At 36.7% G+C, this 9,265-nt stretch overlaps 1 pseudogene; it reads left to right on the top strand.

Moving 5' to 3' along the window:
- The first annotated feature begins 217 nt into the window (after positions 1 to 217).
- LOC141550294 (FAST kinase domain-containing protein 4 pseudogene) lies at positions 218 to 1,581 on the top strand (annotated as a pseudogene).
- Positions 1,582 to 9,265: the final 7,684 nt, after the last annotated feature.

Raw genomic sequence — 9,265 nt, 5'->3', positions numbered from 1 at the left:
TATAAAAGCTGAGATATGCTTTAATTGAGCTCTTAGTGTCAAAGGTCTTTCTTATCTGGTTTGAGTTGAGGTGAAAGTACCACATCTCTCTTACAGGTCGGTATCCCTACCCAAGCCCAGAGGGTATGTATGACAGCAACTCACCTGCCTTTTGGCTACTCATCAGGCTTTACCATTAACTTTACAGGCAGACTAGCTAGCTGGGTCCTCCTACAAGATGATAACCACCACACATGGATTCACTATCTCTACTTTGGATAGTTTCTTATATAAACAGCCAGTGTTCACCCCCTACCCATGGCCTCAGGACATTAATTAGCAGATTGAGAAGGCCATCACTCCTGAGAAAGGGCAAGAATTGTTTTATGGTAGGCAAAAGCTACATCATAACCATGCTGCCCTCATGGTAATTAAGTTTTCTTGCCTCTTGACTAATAAGAACCTGGACAGAGACTCATTCATTAAGGATGCCAGAGTTCAGAAGCTTTTCTGCACTGGATACCCAGTCAACATGGAACCCTTATGAACTTGCTTCAGAACCTAGACATACTATAACATCCAGGGAATTTTAAGGCCCTGTGACCCACAGAGAAAGGGGTTCACTGGAGATTCTGCCAAATTAAATATAACAATCTGTTTTTTTTCTGGCAGAAATCTTCATCTCCTACATGCAGAAATGGGCTGCAATGGAGCTCCTGCCAGAACTACTGCTATCCTTTGAAGGATGCTGGGCATCCTCAGACTGCCATGGTGGTCTTCATGACCAAATTGAGGAACTTATCTAATTGAGGACTGTCTAGAAGACAAATTCTTAGAATTGGCAGAGAAGTTTGTCTTCAGAGACCCACAAAATGTGATGCTGACTCTGGTTTCTCAAAACTGGTGGTCAGTGCCCTTACTTTGAGTCATCTCCTACCACCTGGTTCAGAATTTACCCTAATTTACACCTTTCTTGCCAAGAGGAATGTTTATTGACTTTGTATACACTAATGGAAAACTAAACTTCCACCACACTCAGATATTCTGGAAATTTGCAGCTGATGCTGTCCCAGGTGTGATTTCACCCAGTGAAATTCATGCTCCAAGTACTTTGCTTTCCTCAAATGGCTCAACTTGCTTTTTTTTTAAGCCTTGGCCCAGTGCTTACTGAACCAGGCAGGCAGCTTTACCCCATGCTAGCTAGGCAAAATGATTGTAGCATTTGCTCACCTGAACTTCCATCCTAAGGGGGAAAAAACAGCTCTTCAGCACGGTACACAGGAATCTGGAGCCAGAACTGGCTAAGTTGAACACTACATTGCAAGTTGATGCAGTGTGATCCTTGTGTAAGTACAGAAGGCATAATTTCAAGAGTTCTTTGCCAGGGCTTTCACAATCAGTTTCTAGATTGTAAGTTCTTCCAGAAACAAAACACCTGCTAGAAGCTGATCCACATCAATCCCATCATTTGACTGAAGCATCCTGAACATACTGGACCATTTCTGCCAATAGTGTCTCTCCACATCCAAGAAGATGACACTCATGCAGAAAGATCTGCAGAAAATGTTTGTGGTAGCCCTTCTTGTAGTGGTAAGAAACTAGAAACTGAGTGGATGCCCATCAGTTGGAGAATAGCTGAATAAGTTGTGGTATATCAATGTTATAGAATAGTATTGTTCTGTAAGAAATGACCAGCAGGATGATTTCAGAGAGGCCTGGAGAGACTTTTATGAACTGATGCCGAGTGAAATGAACAGAACCAGGAGATGATTATACACAGCAACAACAAGATTATATGATGATCAATTCTGATGGATGTGACCCTCTTCAACAATGAAATGATTGAGGCCAGTTCCAAATGATCTTGTAATGAAGAGAGATATCTGCACCCAGAGATAGGAAATGGGAACTGAATGGGGATCACAGCAGAGTATTTTCACTCTTTTTGTTGTTGTTTGCTTGTATTTTATTTTCTTTCTCATTTTTTTATTTATTATTTTATTATTAATAGTTAATATTTATCCTTAGTCCAAAAAAGAAGTAGGATAAGTTAAAAGTGATAGAAAAGTCAGTACAAAATGCTCATTTAAGTAACAATTGTTTTTGAGATGCAGAGCCCAATTACTGGAAACTTTTAAAAGTTATTTATTAATTTTGAAAACTTGTAACACAAAGCAGAATTTACCCTAATATGATTTTGTTCAGTACAAACTGTAAAGCAGCTCCTTTATATTCTGGGGAATTAAATCAAAATGAGATAATTTGGGAAAGGGGATGTAGAGCTAGCCCTCATGAGACTCTTCCAGACAGAACCAGTTATTATTGTTGGTACTGAGCAGTACCAGAGATCAGCTAGGTCCCAGAAGCTTTGGTTTTATGGGAAAAGACCCTGGAAGGCTGGAAAGGAGCTTCAGAAAGGTAATGATATCAATGCTTTAAGTAACTAAAGCTGGAAAGGACCTTAGCAGCCAACTACTATATCTCTCTCATTTTTCAGATTTAAAATCCTGGGAAAAAGGGATTTGTTTAAGATCTCAAAGGTAGGAGGCATAAGAAATAAGATTTGTATTCAGGTTTTTTGACTCTAAACCAGTCCAAATTCCAGCCACTATTTTCATGATTTCCCAGATATCTGATCTGATGGCTTCAGTTATCATCTCTATGAAGTTGATAAAGTTATTAAAGCTTAAAACTTCACTAAGATTTTTGAGTCACCCTGTATATACAGCCAATATATCTCTCCTGTAAGATTCAATCCTTCATTTCCAACCACCTAACTGGAAGCTCTAGTTGCTATGATATCAAACTCTGCATGTTCAAAACTTAATTCATTTTTTCACCCTGGAATCTTTACCATATCCTATACTTCTGTGTTTCTATTCTTGACAATGCTATTCTCTCAGAAATACAAACTAAGATTCTCAGATTCATATTTTACTCTTTCCTTTCCCTTATCTCCATACCAGTCAGTTACTATGTCCTATTATTCATAGTTTTCTCATTTGTAAAATAAACATAATAATTCTATGCTATGATCAAATAACCTAATAATGTATGTAAGAAGCAGATTGCAAACCTTAAAGTGCCATATTATATTTTAACTATGCTTTATTATTTCCAATGAAGTCTTCCCTCTTTCCCCTTCCTCTGGCATCTTAATTAAAAGTGATCATTCTCTCTCCACACTTTCTTAGATCATTTCCCTAGGTCTCACATTTCCATGTTATCTTCTTTCACTTTTATGCATTTGTCTTCAGAGTTTATGTCCTCAATGAGACGGAACACTCCTTGAAGGCAGGAAAGGGGTCGTTTTTCAATTTTGTATCCATAATACCTGGTCCAATGTATATTTAATAAGTGCTTATTTAATTGAATTAGCTTAATTAACCTGAGGATTAGCTTGATTTTACAAGAGGTCTGTTTCTTCTGATTATGCCTTTCAGGAGCAATTTGCAAAGCCTTAATGTCTAGAGTTTCTGTAGCATTTACCCTTTTAAAAATAATAATAATATTTTCCATTTACATGGCATTCTGAACTTTTCAAAGTAAATTTTGTATCTTCTGGCATTAGCTCTTCATAGCAAGCCCACAAAGTAGTAAAGCAAATATCATTATCCCATTTTAAAGTTGCATACTCTAAAACCCAGTAAGGTAAGGTAAGGAGTCTAGGATCAAAGTACGAACCTATTCAAAGTTATATAAGCTATTTGTTTCAGAGGGCTGTTGTAAGAATGAAATAAAATAATAGCAGTAAAAATTCATCTTAAACTGCATTGCCCTCTATAAATTTTTGTTGTTCCTATTTAGTCAATTTTAGTTATTCCTTACTCTCTTTGACCCCATTAAGTTTTCCTTGGCAAAGATAATGAAGTGGTTTGTCATTTCCTTCCCTAGTACATTTTACAGATGAAGAAACTGAAACAAATAGTATTGTGGTTGCCCAGAGTCACATAGCAAATAAATATCTGAAGACAGATTTGAATTCAAAAGGGTGACTTCAGGCCCAGCACTGTGCCATCTAGATGCCTCAATAAATTTAAGCCAATATTATTAGGAGAAAAAGAATAAGCATTTATACAGTGCCAGGCTTTGTACAATGTGCTTTTTACAAATATTATTCCATTTTAATTGCCACAACACCGTACAAAGTAGGAGCTATCATTAAATATTCCTCATTTTATTATTGAGAAAACCAAGTGAAGCAGTCCCTTGCTCAGGTTCACACAGTTAGTATCTGAAGTTAGAATTGAACTCAGATGTTGCTGACTCTAGGTCCAGCTCTCTATCCACTGTACCACCAAGTTCCTCTGTTAAAATGTACCTTCCACTTAGAATGGGCTCATACCTTATACCATCTGAAAAAGAGAAAAGAGGAAGATGCAAGAAATAAAGAAGAGGATGCTAAAAAGAGGGATTAGAACTCCAAAGGTAAAAACTTTACCTCCTCTCCAGTTGGCTGCTTTTGATCATGTCCCCATCTCTCTCCTTTCCCATACCTGACTGAGATGACATATAAGAAATAAAAGTCACTGAAATCATGTATAGTAATGTGAAAAAGGCCATACTTGGACCTGAGAGAGATCTGAAAACGCATCCCACTTCTAACTAGTGATGTAGTCCCACACTGCCCTAAATTTCAACATACTCATCTGTAGAAAAAATATCCTTATGCTACCTATCTCACAGGAGTATTATAAAGAATATACTTTGTAGGCCTCCATGTGCTCTGTTAATGGGAACTATTATTATCATAATATATGATCATATACTACAATGTTATTACAGCTATCCCTTCCACTTTCACTACATTCTCATCACATTGCAACTTTCTCTATGGGAATTTTTAAGGATTTTTGCAGAAACTACAAATAACATTCGAAGGCACGCAGATGACACAGAGCCTATGACCAAATACTTAATCTAATTTTTACAACCAGATACTGTGAATACTCTATAAAAGAAAAAAAAATCAGACTTCTCTAGTATGAAATAAGGGCCAAAAAATTTACATAGATTTTCCAGATCAAGGAGGTGCCAAGTTCCAAACCCAAGCAATATGAAAGGGATAACTGTAAATAATGTCATTTCAAATCAATAGTTAATATTATACTAAAATGTTACAGTGATTATATGAGGTCCCATGCCCCAGAAATACTGAATGGATTACACAGTAACCAGAAGATTGAGCTTGCAAGAATATTTGCTGCAGGGTTCATTTAATTTGAGAACTACTTTAATGCAGTTTCAGGAGGTCCAATTTTCAGGCCTAGCTGTTACCATTTGTTGCATAACTGGGCAAATCATTCTCTGAGCTTCAAATTTCTCATCTGTAAAAGGAATCTCCTCTCATGCCCCAGAAACTCTTCATCCTAAAAGCACACACAGGTCCAGAATTCACACATTAGAAATATCCTCTACCCTTGAGACCTCCCCATATGATTACATGGCTCCATTTAGAGCTTCCATTTAAGGAAATTTGCTTAGTCAAGCATCTACTTCCGCAATTGGTTCCACACTACTGATTTTCTCTACAATACCTTTGTCTCCCCACATACACACCTCTTCAGCTCTCTTGTACGTGTTGTCTTCCATTGAAATGTAAGCTTCTTGAAGGCAAGGCCTAGCATTTATTATGCTTTAATTTGTATAATATTGCCAGAATTTATCACAGTTTCTGCGGCATAATAAGCATTTATTTAATATTTTTGGCAAATTTTAATTAAATTGTCCCTCTTCTAAATCCAAAATTCTTTGATTCTATGATTCTCTTAGTAGGAATATGAACTAGCCAATATAGTGTGAATCAAAGGGCACATAAATGCTATCCTTATGTTATCGAAATAGCTCCTCAGCCAGATTCTATGAAGTCTAAAATTTCATCATTAGTAATTTGTTTCTTTGAACTAAACTTTGCCCTTTATAAGTGTCTTCCTTAAAAAAAAATCTGCAATCACCTCTAGGACAGTATTAATACCTCAATATTGTAAAACTAAGGTAGCTAAGATGTTGATTAACCATGTTGTTTTGCTTAAGCTCTCTTCCTTTCCAGAGGAGGACTGACAATGGGGAATCAGAATCAACCAAGCAAGAGACAATATGAACATTTTTTAAACTGGGTACAACAGAAATTCCTTATAGTACTTGCTTAGTTGCTGAAACTCCCCCTGTTATGCTACAGAACCAACTCAGAATGGCTCATGTTGGCCCCCAGCCCAGTGGCCAAAGCTGATGCACTGCAATATGCCTTCTGAAAAACAGCCCAGCCCAGCCCAGCCAAGCCTAATCTAGTCCAGGTCTAACTTGGTAAAACCACTAGGCAACCTATAATGTTTGTCTTTATAATCCCTGCTATCTATGCCTACCCCAGTTCAGTGCTAATTGGACTCCCATGTACAAATGAATGTATAGATATCAGCCTTTTTAGGAGGAATAACCCCATGGACACAACCAAACTCTGTTAGTCTATCTTAGACTGGACTTTGGAAAAGATTGACATAATAAATTAGTTTCTTAAATACTTTCCTGTCTTAAAAGAATATGATCAGAGAATACCTGAGTATTAGAGAGAAAGCAAGAGAAAACGAAGAAAAGGGCAAAAGAAGGGGAAGGTAAGGATATAGAAAGCAAACTTCAGCAACCATTCAGTTTTATAGAATGTCACCCCTGTGCTCTGAGCGACATCTTTGTAAGTTAGACAACTTTTAGCCTTGCCAGGTAAATAGGTTAGAAGTTTTCCCTGTACTGTTGCATTGAAACAAGCCATTATCTCTTCTTGGCAATTTCTTAATTTTGCTATATGAATAGACCACCTTTGATCTCTGCCTCTGTTTACAAAACCTCTCAGCAGAGCCCTGATGAGATATGTGCTATTCACTAAAAGGGTAGGAAAGACCAGAATGCATAATAAGGAATGAATGTGCCCATCCTTTGTTCAATAATACAATATTTTTCTGAATAATGCATGAGTTGCTTTTCATTTAGGAAATGAGAGAGGATATAATCCCCACTGTGCATCGAGCGAGTATTTTTAAACATTTATAAGCAGGAACCAAAGACAGTGGTAAGAAGCTTAGTGACAACAGAAATAAATGTACCTTGGGATCAGAACAGGTGATGGATGAATCTTCCATTGTGCTGATCTCTAAGTAGAGGTGGGAAGTTAGAAGTCAAAATTGGGAGTTATCCTAACATCCCTCAATAGGCCTGTCTGGGTACTTGGCCATTATTATACTATCATCTCTATTTGCAGTTAAACTCATGAAAGAGGTAGAAATCTTACAAAATATTAGAGCAAGAATAAAACTCAGAACCATTTAGCCCAAATTTGGGGTCTTCACTGGGAAATAGTGAGAATAAAGTTTCATAGGGAAGATATTTGAAGCAAGCTCCAATTTAAATCTCTCAAAATTTGGTGTGGTTTCAAAGACTGAGCCCTGAAAATCATATTGGTGAGCCCTTGAAGCCCTCAGAAACTCACTAAAAGTTATTTCTAATAGCAGAGAAAAAGTGAAAGAGGGTTCCTGGGGTCTTGGTACTAACCTTTAAGGCTAACTTTAGATATTTTCTAGTCAAGAAAACAACATCTGGGTATGTTTTATCGAAATGGGTTGACTTCTAAGATTTCCTCAATCTATAGGCACTTTGCCATCATCTAGACACTGATAGCCATAGATGATTAATTTCATTCTGTCATATAAGGAGCCTTCTCTTCTTCTTGTCTAGGATTTTGTCTTTTCTAACAAATTCTGGAATCTCATCACTTCTAATTGCCATGCAAAATACAGATTCTAATTTCTCTGGTAAGCAGCCCTCCTGTACTCTGTTCATTTACCACCCTTTTTATATAAATAATGGAGAGTAGTTTACATGAGGAGATAGCACCTCCAGAGTAGATGAATAGTTTGAATTGTCAATGAACCTAGCAAATTGGTAAACTTGGGTATTCTTAATGCTTCTGTTTTTAGCCTTATAGTTTGCTTATTAAAGGAAAAAGGCCATTATTAAGACACTATCGTTGTATTGTTGAGTTAGATAAAAAGGAAATTTACACTTGTGTTTACTCTTTAGTTCATAAGGCTAATTATTGGATTGTTTATTTGTTTGTGTATTTTAGTTATTGTGGAACATGTCAACAGGCTTGCAAATAGAAAAAAATAATCTTTCAGATTTAGCCCTTTAATTGGAGACAAAGGAGGTCAATTGGTATTGAGGACCTACAATTGACTGTAGCTTAAACTAATTGCTTTGTTTGTGAAAGCATAGTGCTTCCATATAATTGCCAAGAGTTACTTTTATTCAACATTTAAAAGAAAAATCAAAACACAAATCCTGAGCTGTTGGCTCAGAGTACAAGTTGTCAGTACTAGACCTCTCTTTTTAAGCTGGCCAAGCCCAGGGGACCAGCAAGTGGAGGCAGTTATTTCCGATTTTGTGCTAATTTTGTTTGCCTCATCCTTGCTGCCACTGGGTATCTTCTAAAATATATTTTAGCATTTTAATTAATGTTTTTTATTGTACACACACCCTGCAGCAGGCTATGATTGTAGACATCCAAAAGACAAATAGTGAAAAGAAGAAAAAATCAACGGGGTTGATTAATTTTCATTTTAAAGCCAAATTGCATTGCTTAGGCATATGCTTCTGGCTTAATTAATCTAAATGGAATATTGCAAATGAAGAAGGAGCTCTCTTCTTCCCTTCCCAAAACAGACTGGCCTTTTCCAGACTATTGGACCAATGTCATCCTCCCTGTCTCTAAGAGGGTAACCTATAAAGGTCACTCTCACAAGCTCTCCTGAGCTCAATACTAGGGTATAAGTTTGGTACTGTCTGTACCACAGTTTTGGTGTAGATAAAATTTTAGGAACTTCATGTAAGGGAGTAAGGCTGGCCCTAAATGAGCTTATGAACTTGGTGAAATTTTTATGTTCCCTATCTTCCTTCACTCTCTAGGTTCTTCCTACTTTTCACCTGTTTCATAGCTACTTTTTTTCACAGAACCTTTATCTGTACTCCTATCTAGAGGAACAAGGGATCTAATAACTTTATTCATTCTAAAATGTTAATTGAGCCTTTCACCTCCTACTTCCCAAACAACTTTGAATTTGACTAATTTGTATTTTTTATTATTCTCTTTATATGTATATATATTTAGATATATGTACATATGCATATACATATATATACACATATAAATTTGGTGTCCCCCATTAGAATATAAGCTCCTTAATTATTTTTTTCCTATTTGTATTCCCAGTGTCTAGCACAGTGCCTGGAATATTAGTCA

Source organism: Sminthopsis crassicaudata, chromosome 1, assembly GCF_048593235.1.
Source record: "Sminthopsis crassicaudata isolate SCR6 chromosome 1, ASM4859323v1, whole genome shotgun sequence".
Classification (NCBI taxonomy): domain Eukaryota; kingdom Metazoa; phylum Chordata; class Mammalia; order Dasyuromorphia; family Dasyuridae; genus Sminthopsis; species Sminthopsis crassicaudata.
Note: the sequence above shows the minus strand (reverse complement) of the source record. Positions and strands in the feature narration are given on the sequence as shown.